This window comes from Scyliorhinus torazame, chromosome 14 (assembly GCF_047496885.1).
Source record: "Scyliorhinus torazame isolate Kashiwa2021f chromosome 14, sScyTor2.1, whole genome shotgun sequence".
Lineage (NCBI taxonomy): Eukaryota > Metazoa > Chordata > Chondrichthyes > Carcharhiniformes > Scyliorhinidae > Scyliorhinus > Scyliorhinus torazame.
The window spans coordinates 94,040,029-94,059,299 of NC_092720.1; the positions used below are offsets into that span (position 1 = coordinate 94,040,029).

A 19,271-nucleotide genomic window follows, 5' to 3' on the forward strand; every position below is an offset into this window, starting at 1 on the left:
ACCGTACTTTTAAAACTGCAGTGTGGCACTGCATAATGCACAATAAAACAGGTGAGAAATGCTGAACAGTGCCGTTCCTTCACTGAATATTTTCCACTTCACAGATAAAATTCTTGCTTGATTGAGCCTGAGAGCATATTTTTCATTGCCTCCTCTGTTCTTGGTGCATCTGTGTTGGCTGTTGTCAGCTCCTCAGTTTATGAAACTGATGATTTAGTCTCTAAATTTTCCACATTATTAACAATATTGCTGAAGAAATTATATTTTCCTATTTGTACAGGAACATATTCTTCTTAAAATGATTTCTGAAACATTTTATAGGCTTCTGCGCACTCATGTAATTCATAAATTTTCATTTGTTATTGGAAGAGATTGCATGGCTCAAAATGATATATATATGCAGGTAAACAATTCAAAAGGAAAAAATATCCAAATGTTTTAAAAAGAACCGAATGTTCGGCACACGTCACAAATTCACCTCAGCCCTATAGGTCTGAAATAAATTGGAACAATTATGCTGCTTAACACTTACAATCTAATCAACTATTTCAAAATGCACATAAACATACTTTGGAATCCATTTATTTTGTACAAACAATTACCTATGAAGATATAAATGCAGATAATGCTGGAAATACTCAGCAGGTCTGTCAGATCTGTGGAGTGAGAAATAGAGGGCGCGATTCACCAGCCTCATTACACTCTTGCTCAAGCGAAATGAGGCCGGTGAATAGCGGGAGGGGCCAAAAACGAGAACAACGGCAGGCTCAAAACAGTTTGCAAGACAACCGGCCCCCTCCCGTAGGCGAAATTGGGATCTCGCCGTAGCGTAGCTAGAAACCAATTATCACCACTTGTGATGAACGGTTACTGTAATACTGTACCCTTGTCATCATGTAAGGTGATGTCCCCTTTAAGGTCGGGCTTGGAACCCTGGGGAACTCCGCCTTCGGCTCCGCCCATCTGTGAGCAGTACATAAGGGGCCGCCTTATGGGCAGTGCAGCAGTTAGCACACGTCTCGGCTCTAGCCTAGTTCTTAGTTTATTAAAGCCTTCTTCACTGTTTACACTCTAAGTGTCGTTATTGAGGGTACCACAATTTAATAAACTAAACTACTTCAGGATGGATGCAGGCCTAAAACCAGAGAAGCTCAACCTGGAAGCACGGACACCGGAGGCAAAGAACATTTTTAAATACTGGCTCCGATGCCTCGAGGCTTACCTGGACTCCTCAGAGACTCCCATCCTGGGGCCACGCAAGCTGCGCCTACTCCACGCCTGGGTGAGTCACAGAATCTCCGCCACGCTCGAAAAGGCGACGACATATGAAGAGGCGGTTGAGCTACTCCACAAGCGGTTCGTCAAGCCTATCAACGAGGTGCACGCCAGGCATCTGCTCTCTACCTGCCGGCAGCGCTCGGGGGAATCGTGCTACTTCTGTGAGGAGGGCCAGCACCCACGCCCACGCTGCCAGGCCCGCTCCGCGATCTGCAGCAACTGCGGTAAGAAGGGGCATTTTGCGAAGGTCTGCCTGGCCAGACCCAGGGGCCAGAAGAACAAAGAACAGCCGGCCCGAAAATCAGGCTCTCATGCCCGCAGGCCTCGCAATGAGGCTGCGCACCGACCCGACACAGCGCCTTCTGACGCGTCATCAGCCTCGTGCGAATCATGGGAGTGGCCATCTTGTCGGCGGCCATCTTCTCGACCCGACACGCGCAGCTGGCGGCGGCCATTTTATGAGCCCGACTCGGCTGAGGACTCGGACTACCCGCGATCATCCTCGACCAAACTCGGCCAAAACACCTGTAGAACTCCATGATGAAGGTCCAGGTCAACGGGCGCGACACTGCATGCCTCTTCGACTCCGGGAGCATGGAGAGCTTTATCCATCCTGAAACGGTGAGGCGCTGCTCCCTGCGCACCCATCCCGTGTCCCAAACCATAGCCCTCGCATCCGGGTCCCACTCGGTACAAATCAAGGGGTACTGTATCGTGGATCTCTCTATCCAGGGCGCCTAGTACAACCGTTTCAAATTTTATATCCTTCCCCACCTCTGTGGCTCCCTGCTGCTCGGACTTGATTTCCAGTGCAGCCACCGAAGTCTGACACTGAAGTTCGGCGGACCCTTGCCCCCCCCTCACGGTATGCTGCCTTGTGACACTGAAAGTCGCACCCCCCTCGCTATTTGCGAACCTCACTCCCGACTGTAAGCCCGTCGCCACCAGGAGCCGGCGGTACAGTGCCCAAGATGTGACTTTTATCAAGTCAGAGGTCCAGCGTTTACTGGGAGAGGGGGTCATCGAGGCTTGGAGAGCACAAGTGGTGGTAGTCCGGTCCGGGGATAAGAAAACGATGGTCGTGGATTATAGCCAGACCATAAACCCAGTCACGCAGCTTGATGCGTACCCTCTTCCTCGCATCGCGGAAATGGTAATTCGGATCGCCCAATACCGAGTATTTTCCAGAGTCGACCTCAAATCCGCCTACCACCAGCTCCCCATCCGACCAGCAGCGATGGAGGCACTACCTAGCCGGTAGGAGGTTCACCCTCGTCACCGACCAACGGTCAGTCGCCTATATATTCGATAACGCGCAACGGGGCAAAATAAAAAATGATAAAATTTTGAGGTGGAGGATCGAACTCTCCACCTACTCGTACGATATCAAGTATCGTCCAGGGGAGCTCAACGAGCCCCCAGATGCCCTGTCCTGCGGCACTTGCGCCAACGCGCAGGACGACCGCCTGCAAGCCTTCCACAATGACCTCTGCCACCCGGGGGTTACCCGGCTCGTCCATTTTATCAAGTCCCACAACCTACCTTACTCAACCAAGGAGGTCAAGGCCATGATCAGGGCCTGGCAGATCTGTGCGGAGTGCAAACCGCACTTCTACCGGCCATAAAAGGTTTGGCTCGTGAAGGCCTCGGGGCCCTTTGAGCGACTGAGCGTGGACTTAAAGAGGCCCCTCCCATCCACCAATCCTAATGCCTATTTCCCCACCGTTATAGATGAGTTCTCCCGTTTCCAAATCGCCATTCCCTGCCCCGACATGACCTCAGCCACCGTGATTAAGGCACTGCACAGCATCTTCACTCTGTTCGGTTTCCCCGCTTATATCCACAGCGACCGGGGTACATCGTTCATGAGCGATGAACTGCGTCAGTATCTGCTCAGCAAAGGCATTGCCTCGAGCAGAACGACCAGTTATAACCCGCGGGGAAACGGGCAAGTGGAGACGGAGAACGCGACAGTGTGGAAGGCTGTCCTTCTGGCCCTACGGTCGAGAAGTCTCCCAACTACCCGCTGGCAGGAGGTCCTGCCTGATGCCCTACACTCCATTTGGCCGCTCCTCTGCACGGCCATGAACGAGACCCCGCACAACCGATTGTTTGTCTTCCCCAGGAAATCTACCTCCGGGTCTCGCTTCCACCTTGGCTGACGGCACCGGGACCTGTTCTTCTCCGGAGGCATGCGAGGAGCCATAAAATGGACCCCCTGGTCAAAAAGGTCCGATTACTCCATGGCAACCCCAGTTATGCCTACGTTGAGTACCCCGATGGTAGGCAAGATACGGTTTCCCTCCGGGATCTGGCACCCGCTGGATCCCCCACTACAGATGTCCCTTCCCGCACCGCTCCCCTGCAGGACCCGGCACACCCTACAACACACCCCCTCCCGGCCCCACCCCTCATTGGTGAGCACCTACTGCGCGCCCCCCCTAGCGCCCACCCTTTACACATCCCGCCGGCGGAGGCACCGCTACCCCCGGCCCCGCCTATTCTCCCTGCGCCCTGTTCCCCTGCCGACCCGGACCGAAGCTCCGACCGCCGTGCTCCCGGATGTACCCTCAACCAGGACGTCCGTGTCCGCCGCACCACCGGCCGCCGCACCACCGCCCGAACTGAGGAGGTCGATGAGGACGATCCGGCCACCGAGACGGATGGACCTATGATGGCACTTCACCCCCGCCGGACTCTTTTTTAAACAGGGGGTAAATGTGATGTCCCCTTTAAGACCGGGCTTGGAACCCTGGGGAACTCCGCCTCCGGCTCCGCCCATCTGTGAGACGTATATAAGGTGCCGCCTTGTGGGTAGTGCAACAGTTAGCACACGTCTCGGCTCTAGCCTAATTCTTAGTTTATTAAAGCCTTCTTTACTGTTTACACTCTAAGCGTCGTTATTGAGGGTGCCACACCACTTAAGCCCCATTTCCATACAATTAACAAGAGCCACCCCACATCCAACGGCCTCCCATTATTCATCAGCCTCCCTAGCAAGTGGTCATTGCTGGCGCCGATTAGTACTCTGTGAACCTGGCAGAAGGGCTTCAGTGGGGAGCCGAGGAGGGGAGTAGCCATCGTTGCTCACAGACAAAGAACCTGGGGGCACTGGGCTTGCCACCCCAGTGCTCGGCGGTGGGTGGGGGACCATTGCCCGGGGGTGGGGGACCCTCCGCAGGGCTAGGCCGCCATGGGAGTGTGGGTGCTGGGGGGACAACCGGGGGTGGCAACCACTCACGTCACCACGATGCCAACCCCTGGATCGTATGTACCCATTGCTCGAGCAACCCTTGTCCCTGCCCGACTGCCCCACCAACCACCCATAACCCCCACCGACTGACGAGGCTTCTGGCTATCATTAATAAGGAATTACCAATCATTGGTTAAGTGAGCATTCACACAAACCAAATGGATCCCCGTGGGTGGGCGGGCTATGTAGCATGTGGGAGTCATTGCCTCGCATCCCAATCACACCTTGATGCCAGGACACTGTGCTTGAACACTGCGGGAGGCAACACCACACATGCAGCAGCCAGCATCCGAAAACCCAGGAGATTCAACACAGCTCTGGGGCCATGTCCATGGCTAGAGAGTGGGTGAGTGCCACGGGGAGGGGAGATGCATGGAGAGCTAGGCCTAGGGTTCGGAGGTCGGCCCGCATTGTGGAAGAAAGTGACAGAGGCACCATATTGGTTATGCACAACGGTGTTAATTGGTTGACAATTCCCCACCCTCCCGATGGTGCTGCTCCCTCCCCCACACCCAGCCCCCCACACCCAGCCCCCCATCCCATCCCCCAGTGCCCTCAGTGATCTTCAATGTGCTTTGCTCTCCTAGTTAATCATCATCATCGTCATCGATTGGGACAAAGATGTTGTGTTCCTCCAGGAGCGAGGCAAAGCTCTTGCTGATCTGAGTGCCCATGTACAGAAACAGGATGACTACAACAAAGACTTTCATGAGGCCAAAGGAAGTCTTAATGGCCGTGGGTAAAATGAATCCCGATCTCGTCACCACCTGTCTTCTGGAAGAGTGCGACTACGTTTAGGTGTGTCCGCAGGATGCACATCTGAGGTGGAGGCAGCCAGCTGCTTACCACGTCCCATGGCCTTCGATGTCCCTGGCGGGCGCCCTCTGGGGGTTCTGAGGCTGGGGGTTCTGAGGCTGGAGGACCCCGGCTCACTTGTTGGCAGCACATGCACAGCTGTGCCGCCCTGTCCCATGTGCTGGCTATGAGAAGCAGCCTCATCAGAGGGTGGAACTCGGGGGTGCTGGTGGCCACCGTCACCACTCCATGGGACGGCTCCAGCTTGGCACCCAGTGCCCCCTCTTCCCTCCCGCTGTTCAAAGGGCCCTGAGATCACCTTGGGACAGAGGGGCAGCTGGTCCGAGCCCCGGCTTCCCCTGAATCATCTGGCTCTGCCAGCCCTGGCAGTTCCCCGTAGTCCGCACCATCGCGTCGACGCTCTCAATGATGCTCCTCAGTAACTGAGGCATGCTCTGCAGCGCCTCGACAATGCCCATCTGTGAGTGGGACAAGCTCCGCAGCGCCTCGGCCATTCCCATCTAAGAGCAGGACATGTTCCGCAGAACCTCATCAAGGTCAGCCTGGTACTGGGTCACATTCCCCAGCGAGGCGGATGGTCTGTCGAGATCCTCAGCTATGGATGCCACCGACTGTGCGACACCTTGGACACCGACATCGTGCACCAGGCTCTCCAATGTGGTCGCCACCCTAGCAGTGTTGGCCACGGGGCCACGCAGTGCTGGAGACATCTCCCGTGTCCGTAGTCTCTGGTGCTCCTCCAAGCCGCTTTGGGTCTGTTGGAGTGTCGCTGACACCTCTCTCTGAATTTCCCGGCCGCACCCTAACATCTCCCATTAGCTCTGGAATTACTTCTTCCACAGGCTCAGCATCAGGCTGGGACCCAGCTGGGTCCTGAGATCCAGCAAACCTCCAACTGCTGTCTCGCCAGAGGGTTCCTGCCTCCACCTGATGTACATCAGCAGCACTGTGGCGCTCACCAGATTGTATCCCAGAAGCCTGACCACTAACATGTCCCTCCAAGGTGCGAATATCTGCGCTGGTGAAGGGTGGGGATGACAGCTGTGATGTGATTATTATGATGGCATCCTCGGTGCTCTCCTCTGATAGTCGGCTGGAAAGGGTCCCACCCGGGAAGTGCCGGAGCCGTCGGCTGGAGGACCTGACGGAGAATGGACATGTGGTCAGTGGGAGGGATGGGTCAGTCAGGTCCTCTGGGTGGGGCCCAGTGGTTCCTTATCCGTCAGCCTGCACGTGGGCGACCGCCCTGTCCTCAGCCACACCAGTCACCTCCAGGGCACGGTCCTCAAAGGTGGTGAAGGTGCTGATGTCTGGCATACCACAGCCAGTCTGGGCCCTCTCCTGGCAATTGTGGAGAGCTTTTCCTGAGGAGACACAGAGAGAGCTTCGTTGGTCACACGCGTGTTTCACAGTTGTCGGAGGGTGTAAAGGAGGGATGGGGACTTGAAGGGGGGTGGAGGAAGGGTTGGGGGGGGTTGAAGGTAGAGGGGGGTAGCCGCTCCTTTGGGGTGGGGCAGGGGGGAGAGAAGAGGTCTCGGGGGAGAGTGGTGGTGCCTACTCACTCGTGCTGCCCACTGTAGATCATTGACCTTCTTCCTGCACTGGAGGCCAGTCCTCCTAGTCACATTCCCCGAGCTCTGGACCCTCAGAAGAACAGGCCATCCCTCCTGGCCTCGACAGGCTCTCTAGATCTGCTTCCCCGAATCCTGGGGCTGGTCTCCTGGGCGCCATTGTTGTGAGCTGGCTGGGGTTGGCTGAGCAAGTGCAGCTTAAGTGCTGCTCGAACTTGTCAGCGGGGGGTGGCGAACCTGGTCCCGGCGAATTAGCTGGCGAGCCTTCATTTGTGGCGAGAAGCCCGTGAGGCCTCGATAAATGGACCAATTAACGTTGAATAGAGTTGCCGGCCGTGATGGGGACCCAGAAATTGGTTTCACGCCGGTGTGAATTTTACAATGGAATCTTCCACTGGTGCCTGCATGGCAGGACGGAAAACCTGTCGGAGGACGATGTGAACCTCATTTGCATACCAGTGATGGGATGCCGCCATGCCAGATTCTCCACACTTCCGGCAGGAAAACACGCTGGCGTGAAACATGTTTGGAACAATGGGACATTTAGATGTTGGGGTTCATCTAAACAATGCCTGGGGCTGTCTCCGGTGTTCAGGATGGAGGTCACCTGCATCATTGGACCTAGGAAAACCACAGCAGTGGGTCAGGATGTATCAGCAGGTGGACCTTCCAGATTAGGTCTCCTGAAGGGGGCCCATCTTCCGGCTTCGGAATGTTCCTGGAAATCCATCTCACAGCATGGCACTTCATCTTAAAATGAGAGAATTCTGCTCAATGTTTCAAGTCAATAACCTTTCATCAGAATGTTGACTGAAATAACCTGAAACATTAACTGTGTTTCTCTCTCAGAAAGCAGGGAGTGAGGATAAATAGGTCTTTTTCTGGTCAGCAGGCTCTCTAGCGGTGTGCCACAGGGTTCGGTCTCCGGACTTCAATGACTTACAATCAATATTAATGACTTGGATGCAGGGATAGAATGTACTGTAGCCACATTTGCAGACAACGCTAAAATAAGTGGGAAAGCAAGTTGTAATGAGGAAATAATAAATTTACAAATGGATGTGGGTAGTAGGTTAGGCGAGTGAGCCAAAATTTGGCCGATGGAATTTAACTGGACAAATGTGACGTTATCCATTTTGGCTGGAGGAACAAAAAGATAACTTATTATGCAAATGAAGAGAAACTTCAAAATGCTTTGGTGCAGAGGGATCTGGGTGTCCTTGTGCATGCATCACCAAAACTTAGTATGCAGGTGCAGCAGGTAATAAGGAAGGCAAATGGAATTTTGCCATTCAATGCTAATGGAATAGAGTAGAAAAGTAGGGAAGTACTGTTGCAACTGTATGCAGTATTAATGAGACCGCATCTGGTCGGCAGTTTTGGTCCCCTTACTCGTGGAAGGATGTAAATGCATTAGAGACGGTTCAGAGAAAGTTCTGCAGATTGATTCAAGGGATGAGGGACTTTTCTTATGAAGAGAGATCGAGCAATTTAGTCCGATACTCGCAGGATCTAGAAGAATGAAAGGAGATCTAATTGAGGTATGTAATATGCTGAAGGGGATTAACAGGGTTGGCGTAAAGCGGATGTTTCCCCTTGTTGGATGTTCCAGAACAAGAGGCCATAGTTTTAGGTTAAGGGGTGGCAGATTGAAAACAGAAATGAGGAGGAATTATTTCCCTCAAAGGGTGGTGAATTGTGGAATTTTCTACCCCAGAGTGTTGTCGACGCCAGAACACTAAACAAATTTGAGTAGATAGATAGATTTTTAATCAATAGTGGGATGAAGGGTTATGGAGAGTGAGAAGGAAGGTGGAGATGAGGGCGAGATGAGATCAGCCATGACGGTACTGAATGGCAGAGTAGGCTCAAGGGGCTCTTAGCTCTTATGTTCTTCTGTAAGTTCTCCATAGATGCTGTCAAACCTGCTAAGTATTGCCAGAATTTTCTGTTTGTATTTCAAATTCCCAGTCGCGATAGCATTTTGCTTTTTTTCTCAGAAGACACACAGCACAATGCAATGATGCACTTTTATTAAGCACCACGGTGAAATTTTAGGTACATGTTGACGTTCCTGATTCTCCACACAGATAACTCTGAAAGTTAAACTTCAACATATGGGAGAGGGCAGAGTTGGGAGTTAAAACTGGGGAAATTGACAGCATGTCATAAGGGTGGCTCTAATCCACTGACTTTCATGTTTAACTTTTGTGTGTGAACTGAGTTGCAAATTCAATCTATTAATTATTCAATTACAGCAATATTAGCATATTTTACAACTAAATTGTACTTCCATGGGATCCGAGGCTTCCTGGAACTTGCCTGTGAAAGCAAGGCAAAAACAAAACATGATGGAGAAATACCCCTGTAAGTAATGAAAGTTCAAACAGTTGCTTCCTTCACATGCTGGAATGCCAGTGTCTGGTATTGCAGAGTATTGTGTCAAGTGGTGGCAGGCAGTTGCTCCCTGCTGGAAGATGACTGGCTGTCAAGCAGACGCATGCATCACCAATGGATGTCAAAGTCAATACTGTACTCAAATACTTTTCCTTTACATGCTTCCAAGTTACTGCCAAAGAAATTTGAAGGATCTTCAAGTTGGCAGCCCACAAATGGATAGGATAGTCGACTGACAGTTTCTTTGTCAGGGGTGGCATCTGACACTGGTCAGAGTCAAGAGATATTTGGGATTGCAGTTCTGGGTGGCTTCCCATAGAAGTATGCATGTGACCATTAAGACACACCCCAGTTCTCCCAAAGAGGGTGGCAGAGTAGTAGGCACTGCTGTCTCACAACGCCAGGGACACAGGTTCAATTCTGACCTCGGTGACGGTGTGGAGTTTGCACATTCTCCCCGTCTGTGTGTGGGTTTCCTCCGGGTGCTTCGGTTTCCTCCCACAGTCCAAAGATGTGCAGGCTAGGACATTGTAAATTGCCCCTTAGTCCCTTAGTGTCCAAACGTTATGTGGGGTTATGAGGTTACGGGGGTAGGGTGGGGGAAAGGGCCCAGATAGGGTGCTCTTTAGCAGAGTCGGTACAGACTCGAAGGGCAAAATGGTCTCCTTTGGCACAGTGGGGATTCTATGATATCCAGTAATACTCATCAACAGCAAGAATTCCCACCCCATCAGTATACAGCTTGTCAGTACTCATAAAAAGGTCTTCATGTAGGTGTGCACAAGATTTCCAGGCAACTGCTATAACAGTCATAAGAACATAGAATATAACAGCGCAGTACAGGCCCTTCGGCCCTCGATGCCCACAGGCGCCGACCTGTGAAACCACCCTAAAGCCCATCTACACTATTCCCTTATCGTCCATGTGTCTATCCAAAGACCATTTGAATGCCCTTAGTGCTGGCGAGTCCACTACTGTTGCAGGCAGGGCATTCCACGCCCTTACTACTCTCTGAGTAAAGAACCTACCTCTGACATCTGTCTTATATCTATCTCCCCTCAATTTAAAGCTATGTCCCCTCGTGCTAGACATCACCATCCGAGGAAAAAGGCTCTCACTGTCCACCCTATCCAATCCTCGGATCATCTTGTATGCCTCAATTAAGTCACCTCTTAACCTTCTTCTCTCTAACGAAAACAACCTCAAGTCCCTCAGCCTTTCCTCATAAGATCTTCCCTCCATACCAGGCAACATTCTGGTAAATCTCCTCTGCACACTTTCCAATGCTTCCACATCCTTCCTATAATGCGGTGACCAGAGTTGCACGCAATACTCCAAATGCGGCCGCACCAGAGTTTTGTACAGCTGCAACATGACCTCGTGGCTCCGAAACTCAATCCCTCTACCAATAAAAGTTAACACACCGTACGCCTTCTTAACAACCCTCTCAACCTGGGTGGCAACTTTCAGGGATCTATGTACATGGACACCAAGATCTCTCTGCTCATCCACACTGCCAAGAATCTTACCATTAGCCCAGTACTCTGTCTTCCTGTTATTCCTTCCAAAATGAATCACCTCACTTTTCTGCATTAAACTCCATTTGCCACCTCTCAGCCCAGCGCTGCAGCTTATGTATGTCCCTCTGTAACATCCTTCCGCACTGTCCACATCTCCACCGACTTTAGTGTCATCTGCAAATTTACTCACCCATCCTTCTACGCCCTCCTCCAGGTCAGTACAGAAAATACCTCCAGAGGGAATCTCCACTGTTGGCCCGGTCTCTGTCAGCTGTTCTTGCTCTCTTGTGATGTGCTAGTCCTCAAGTAAAACCTCAACTATCTACCTTACCACCCAGTGAATGCAAGTATCTGGCTGGTACATGGTTTGCATGAGTTCTGTAGCTGTTCAACCTCAGAGGGAGTGACTTCCTCTGAGAAGTTGTCATCACCCTCTGAATGTCCTATGAGACCCAGGCACACACGGGGAGAATGTGCAAACTCCACACGGACAATGACCCAGGGCCAGGATCGAACCTGGGTCCTCGGCGCCGTGAGGCCCATGAGGTCACCGTGCAGCCTTTTGATCCGACCCAACTTAATATCAGCAGCAAGCTTGGATATGTCACATTCAGTCCACTCATAAGTCATTAATATAATTATAAATAGCTACGGCCCAAGTACTGCTCCTTGCAGTATCTCTCTGGTTACAGCCTACCAAACCAAAAAGTCACCTTTATTCCTCCTCTGTTTGTCAGTCCAGTAACCAACCCTCAATCCATGTGAGTAGATTATCACAGAATCCGAATGTTGTGTGGCACCTGTTTTGAAAATCCAAATGCATTATATTTATTTGTTCTTAGGATATGGGGATGGGGTGTCGCTGGCTGGGCCAACATTTATTGCCCATTCCTGAGGGCATTTTAAGAGTCAGCTACATTGCTGTGGAGAAAAGTAAATTACTTCAGATGCTAGAATCTGAAACAAAAAGAGAAAATGCTGGACAATCTCAGCAGATCTGACAGCATCGTAGAGAGAGAACAGAGCTAACATTTCGAGTCTGGATGACTCTTTTCCAAAGCTCACATTGCTGTGGATCTGGAGTCACATGCAGGCCAGACCAGGTAAGGATGGCAGATTCCTTTCCCTGAAGGACATGAGTGAACCAGATGAGTTTTTCAGACAATCAACAATGGTTTCATGATCATCATTGGACTTTTAATCCCATTTTTTAATTGAATTCAAATGTCACCATCTGCCGTGTGGGAATCGAACCCGGGCCCCCAGAGCATTACTAGTCTCTGGATTACTAGTTCAGCGACAATACCACAGCACCATTGCCTCCCCATTATCCAACGCATTAGTTGCATCCATTAAAACGCTAATAGAGCCACTGAACACAATTTCCCATTCAAAAACCCTTGTTGATTCTGTTTAATCAGATACCCTGGACTATACTTCCTGTAGATTCTATCAGCTCGTCTGCAACTGATGTTAAACTGGCCAACAGTCCCATGTTTTCTCTTTCTCTTTTCTTCAAAAGTGGGGTTACATTTGCTATTTCCCAAACCGCGAGAACCATTCTGGAATAGGAAATTCTGGAAGATCTAAATCAATGCAACCACTATTCCTACAGTAACCTATTTTGAAACCTTCAGATGCAGGTCATCAGGTCCAGTTATCAAGGCCACAATACCATTAATTCCTCCAGTACTAATTCCCACAAACAATAACCCCCCCCCCCGTAACAAAAAAAAGAAACGAGAAATCGCGCGGAGCAAGATATATACATGGCAAAACAGTATATTTACATAGCTTTGTACACTGGCTCACTCCCGTACGTGCCAGTTTCGCCGACTCTTCATGTTATCTATTGCTCATCCACCCCCCAGGCAGCTCCCCCTCCCCCCCGGACTTCCCCCTCTCCCCTCTCTCTCCCCCCCCCCCCCCCCCCAGGTTGCTGCTGCTGCTGACCGACCTTCCTCTAACGCTCCGCGAGATAGTCTAGGAACAGTTGCCACCGCCTGTAGAACCCCTGCGCAGACCCCCTCAAGGCAAACTTAATCCTCTCCAACTTTATGAACCCAGCCATATCGTTTATCCAGGCCTCCACGCTGGGGGGCTTCACCTCCTTCCACATTAGCAAGATCCTTCGCCGGGCTACTCGGGACGCAAAGGCCAGAATGCCGGCCTCTTTCGCTCCCTGCACTCCCGGTTCGTCCACTACTCCGAATATTTCTGGCCCCCAGCTTGGCTTGACCCGGACTTTCACCAGCTGAGATATTGCTCCCGCCACTCCTCTCCAGAACTCCTCCAGTGCCGGGCATGACCAAAACATATGGACATGGTTCGCCGGGCTCCCTGAGCACCTTCCACATCTGTCCTCTACTCCAAAGAACCTGCTCAACCTCGCCACCGTCAGGTGAGCTCTGTGAACCACCTTAAATTGTATCAGGCTGAGCCTGGCACATGAGGAGGAGGAATTAACCCTACCTAGGGCATCCGCCCACAGACCTTCCTCGATCTCCTCCCCCAGCTCCTCCTCCCATTTACTCTTCTACCAGCGCTTCCCCTTCTTCTTTCATATCCTGGTGTATTTCCGACACCCAACCCATGCGCTCGAGATCACCCTGTCTTGAATTTCTTGTGCCGGGAGCAACAGGAATTCCCTCACCTGTCGCCTTACAAAAGCCCTCACCTGCATATATCTAAAGGCATTTCCCGGGGGTAACTCAAACTTCTCCTCCAGTGCCCCTAGGCTCGCAAACGTTCCGTCAATGAACAGGTCCCCCATTCTTCTGATCCCCGCCCAATGCCAGCTCTGGAACCCCCCCGTCCATCTTCCCCGGGTTAAACCGATGGTTACCCCTGATCGGGGACCACACCGATGCTCCCATTGCACCCCTGTGCCGTCTCCACTGGCCCCAGATCCTCAGCGTTGCCGCCATCACCGGGCCCGTGGTATACTTTGTCGGCGAGAGCAGCAGCGGTGCCGTCACCAACGCCCCCAGACTCGTTCCTTTGCAGGACGCCATCTCCATCCTCTTCCATGCCATCCCCTCTCCCTCCATAACCCACTTGCGGATCATCGACACATTTGCTGCCCAGTAGTAGCTCCCCAGGTTTGGCAGCGCCAACCCTCCTCGGTCCCTACTGCGTTCCAGGAACCCTCTCCTTACCCTCGGGGTCTTAGTCGCCCACACAAACCCCATAATACTCCTGCCTACTCTCTTAAAAAAGGCCTTAGTGATCACGATGGGAAGGAACTGAAACACAAACAAAAGCCTCGGACGGAACAACATTTTGACCGATTGCACTCTACCCGCCAGCGAGAGAGGTTTCATGTCCCATCTTTTAAAATCCTTCTCCATTTGCTCCACCAACCTCATCAGATTTAGTTTATGTAGGGCCCCTCAGCTCCTGGCTATCTGGATCCCCAGATACCGAAAGCTCCCCTCCACCCTCCTCAGCGGTAGGTCCCCTATCCCTCTTTCTTGGTCCCCCGCCTGTAATACAAAGAGCTCACTCTTCCCTACATTGAGCTTATAGCCCGAAAACTCCCCAAACTCCCTTAGAGTCTGCATGACCTCCACCATCCCCTCCATTGGATCCGCCACGTACAGCAACAAGTCATCCGCATATAGCGACACTCGATGCTCTTCTCCCCCTCGGACTACCCCCCTCCATTTGTTAGACTCCCTCAATGACATGGCCAATGGTTTGATCGCCAATGCGAACAACAGGGGGGACAGGGGGCAGCCCTGCCTCGTCCCTTGGTACAGCCGAAAGTACTCCGACCTCCGCCGGTTCGTCACTACACTCGCCACCGGGGCTCTGTAAAGGAGCTTAACCCAACTGATAAACCCTCCCCCGAACCCAAACCTACGCAGCACCTCCCAGAGGTATTCCCACTCTACTCGGTCAAAGGCCTTCTCCAGGTCCATAGCTGCCACTATCTCCGCTTCTCCCTCCACCGATGGCATCATTATCACGTTTAAGAGCCACCGCACATTGGTGTTTAGCTGCCTACCCTTTACAAATCCTGTCTGGTCCTCATGAATCACCCCCGGGACACAGTCCTCGATCCTCGTGGCCAGCACTTTTGCCAGCAACTTTGCATCCACATTAAGGAGCGAGATCGGCCTGTACGATCCACATCGCAGTGGGTCCTTGTCCCGCTTTAGGATCAAAGAAATTGTCGCTTCCGACATTGTTGGAGGTAGGGTCCCCTCCTCTCTTGCCTTGTTAAAGGTCCTCACTAATAGCGGGGCCAACAGGTCTACGTACTTCCTGTAGAATTCCACCGGGAACCCGTCCCACCCCGGGGCCTTCCCCGCCTGCATGCTCCCCAAACCCTTGCTCAGCTCCTCCAACCCAATTGGTGCCCCCAGACCAGCCACTTCTTGCTCCTCCACCCTCGGGAATCTCAGCTGGTCTAGGAATCGTCTCATACCCTCTTCCCCCGCTGGGGGCTGGAATCTGTACAGCTCTTCATAGAAGGCCTTATCGTCGCACTCAGAGCCGTGGCTCCCATTCCATCTTTGACTCCGCCTATTTCCCTCGCTGCCATCCTTTTACGGAGCTGGTGTGCCAGCATCCGACTAGCCTTTTCCCCATACTCATAGGTCGCCCCCTGCGCTTTCCTCCACTGTGTCTACGCCTTCCCTGTGGTCAACAGGTCAAACTCCGTCTGGAGCCGTCGTCTTTCCTCAAGTAATCTTTCCTCCGGGGCCGCTGCGTATCTCCTGTCCACTCTCAAAATCTCCCCCACTAACCGCTCCCTTTCCATGCCCTCTGTCTTCTCCCTGTGAGCCCTAATGGAGATTAGCTCTCCCCTGACCACCGCCTTCAACGCCTCCCATACCACCCCTACTCGCACCTCCCCGTTGTCGTTGGCCTCCAGGTACCTTTCGATACACCCCCTCACCTTCCCACACACCCCCTCGTCCGCCAGCAGTCCCACATCCAGCCGCCACAGCGGGCGTTGGTCCCTCACCTCTCCCAGCTCCAGTTCCACCCAGTGCGGGGCATGGTCCGAAACGGCTATGGCCGAATACTCTGTCCCCTCCACCCTCGGGATGAGCGCCCTGCCCAGAACAAAAAAATCTATCCGGGAGTAGGCTTTGTGTACATGGGAAAAGAAAGAAAATTCCCTGGCCTGCGGCCTTGCAAACCGCCATGGGTCCACTCCCCCCATCTGATCCATAAACCCCCTAAGTAGCATGGCCGCCGCCGGCCTCTTTCCAGTCCTTGATTTGGAGCGGTCCAGTGCTGGGTCCAACACTGTATTGAAGTCCCCTCCCATTATCAGGCCTCCTTTCTCCAAGTCCGGAATGCGCCCCAACATGCGCTTCATGAATCCTGCATCATCCCAGTTCGGGGCGTACACGTTTACCAACACCACCCACGTCCCCTGCAGCCTACCGCTCATCATTACATATCGCCCTCCATTGTCCACCTCAATAGTCTTGGCCTCAAATGACACCCGCTTTCCCACTAATATTACCACCCCTCTATTCTTCGCGTCCAGTCCCGAGTGGAATACCTGTCCTACCCATCCCTTTCTTAACCTGACCTGGTCCGCCACCTTCAGGTGAGTCTCTTGGAGCATGATCATGTCCGCCTTCAGTCCCTTTAAGTGCGCGAACACTCGAGCCCTATTCACCGGCCCATTCAGCCCCCTCACGTTCCACGTTATCAACCGGATTGGAGGGGCTCTCACACCCCCCCCCCCCCCCCCCCCCCAACCCGCCGACTAGCCATCTCCTTTTCTGGGCCAGTCCCGTGTCCATGCCTCCCTCACGCTCCAGTCCCCCAGACGGGACCCCCGTCCCGACCACCTCTTCTATATCCCATTCCCTTTCGGCCAGTGCAGCAGCAACCCCCCCCCAGACCCCTGTCTAGCTTTTTTGCTCCCCCCAAGTCACTCCCGCAAGTCAGCTGACCCCGGCTACCCCCGCTATCCCTTTGACCTCCCCGTGTGGGAGTTCCCCCTCCCACCTTTCGTCCCGCGCGCGGGAAAAACCAAACCCCGCGCTTTCCAAAGCCCGTTCCTCCCCCTCTGGCGCAGCTCCTTGTCTCTCTCCCCCAGCCCATGTAACATTTCCTGCGCGTGATTGTGATTGACCCCCTATATACAACAACCATCACACATCAAACCTCAAATATCCCCCCCACCCTCACAAACCCTCAGTTAGAGTCCAACTTTTCAATTTGTATAAATGTCCACGCCTCTTCAGGCGTATCAAAGTAGTAGTGTTGGCCCTTGTATGTGACCCACATAGCGCCGGCTGCAGCATTCCGATTTTCACTTCTTTCCGGCGCAACACCGCTTTGGCCCGGTTGAAACCCGCTCTCCGCTTTGCAACCTCCGTGCTCCAGTCCGGGTATATTCGGATCTCTGCATTGTCCCACTTGCTGCTCCGCTCCTTCTTGGCCCATTTCAGAACCCACTCTCTGTCCGTGAACCGGTGGAACCTCACCACCATCGCTCTTGGCGGCTCATTTGCCCGGAGCCTCCTCGCCAGCAGCCGGTGTGCCCCGTCCAACTCCAGTGGCCTCGAAGGGGCCTCCTTGCCCATCATTGCCCCGAGCATCGTGCTCGCGTATGCCCCGGCATCGGCCCCCTCCGCTCCTTCAGGGAGACCCAGGATCCGCAGATTCTTTCTCCTCGACCTGTTCTCCAGGTCTTCAAGTCTTCCCGCCCACCTCCTGTGCAGCACCTCGCTCTGCTCCACTCTCGCCATCAGGCCCGAGATCTCGTCCTCGTTCTGACCAACTCTTTTTTGTACCTCCTGGATCTGAACCTCGTGGGCCATCTGGGTGATCCCTAGTCCTTCGATTGCCGAAAGCATAGGCGCCAGCGTTTCCTTACGCATCTCCTCGCGATGCTCCTCGAAGCAGTGCCTAATAAACTCCTGCATCTTCACTTTGTCTCTGGCCGCCGCCATTCTATCTTTCTTCCCCGGTCCTTCCCGCTGCTCCAGCTCCTGCAGCTCACCCTTGTCTCTGGCCGCCACCATTCTATCTTTCTTCCCCGGTCCTTCCCACTGCTCCAGCTCCTGCAGCTCACCTTTGTCTCTGGCCGCTGCCACTTTTTCTTTTTTCCCCGTTTTTTCCCATTGCTTCAATGCCACTTTTGTGGCCATTGCGCTTCGAGTCCGTTTCATGCAAGTTGGAGGGGGACCTCCCTCTTACCTTCCACGGGATAATTTTTAAAAAAAATCCCGTTGGGGCTCTTCTAGCGAGCCCGAAAGTCCGTGGTAGTGGGAGCTGCCGAATCGTGCGGCTCAGCTCCGCATTGCCGCACCCGGAAGTCCCGATACTGATTTTTTTAACTTTCTTATTCTCACTGGATCCTTTGTTCTCCATTATTTCCAGAATGTTTCTTGTATCTTTACGATGAAGACAGATATGCTTGTTTAATAGCTTGCTGGTCTCCTAATTCCCATTATAAGTTTGTCTCTCGCTGCCTCCAATGTGCTCACTTTTACTTTGATTCCACTCTTCCTACTTAAATACCTACATAAATTCTAACCATCTGTTTTTATGTTTCTTGCGAATCTACTTTAAATTTCTCTTTTCTTATCAGTTTCTTGGTCTTCTTTTGCTGAATTCACAAATCCTCCAAATCTTCAGGCTTGCTCATCTTTTTTGGCATCTTTATAGTCTTATTTCTTTGATCTATATAAGAACATAAGAAATAGGAATAGAAGAGACCATTTGACCCAAAAAGCCTGCTTGGCCATTCAATATCATGGCTAATCCTGACATTCAACTTCACTTGCACACCTGCTCCCCGTACCTCTTGATTCCCTGAGTGTCCAAAAATCTGAGTGAGATGGTGCATCAACAACTATCTGGTAAAGAGAATGCCAAAGATTCATCCTTTGTGTAAAGAAATTTCTCCTCATCTCAGTGTTAAATGATCGACCCGTGACCCTGAAATCTTATCCCCAATTCTAGAATCCCCAGCCAGGGGAAACAACCTCTCAGCACCTATCCTGTCAAGCCCCTTCAGAATCTTGTATGTTTCAATGGGTTCACTTCTCATTCTTCTACATTCCCAAGGATATGGACCCAATTTACTCTGTCATAGCTCAACACTTTCATCCAACGGCCAATGTAGTAACCCTTAATTTTTCTGCTGCAATGCAAGTATATCATTCCTTAAATATGGAAACTAGAATTGCGCACAGTATATCTGGTATGATGTCATCAAAGTCCTTTGCAGCTGTAGCAATATTTGTTTATTTTTTTCTCCTCCAAACTCTTTGCAATAAAGATCACCATGCCAATATCTTAATTGCTTGCTGTATTGGCATCTAATTTCTTGCATTCGTCGTGGGTACATCCAGGTTTTCTTTGAACATCAACACTTACAAGTTTCATGCCATTTATAAAAATGTTCTTTTTTATTCTTATATCACACTTACCCACATTATACTCCATTCGCCC

General features: G+C 52.1%; 1 protein-coding gene across 1 annotated transcript in view; it reads right to left on the minus strand.

Moving 5' to 3' along the window:
* The window catches only part of rsrc1 (arginine/serine-rich coiled-coil 1), a 662,008-nt gene that overhangs the window by 330,698 nt on the left and 312,039 nt on the right, over window positions 1-19,271 (minus strand). The window lies entirely within an intron of this gene.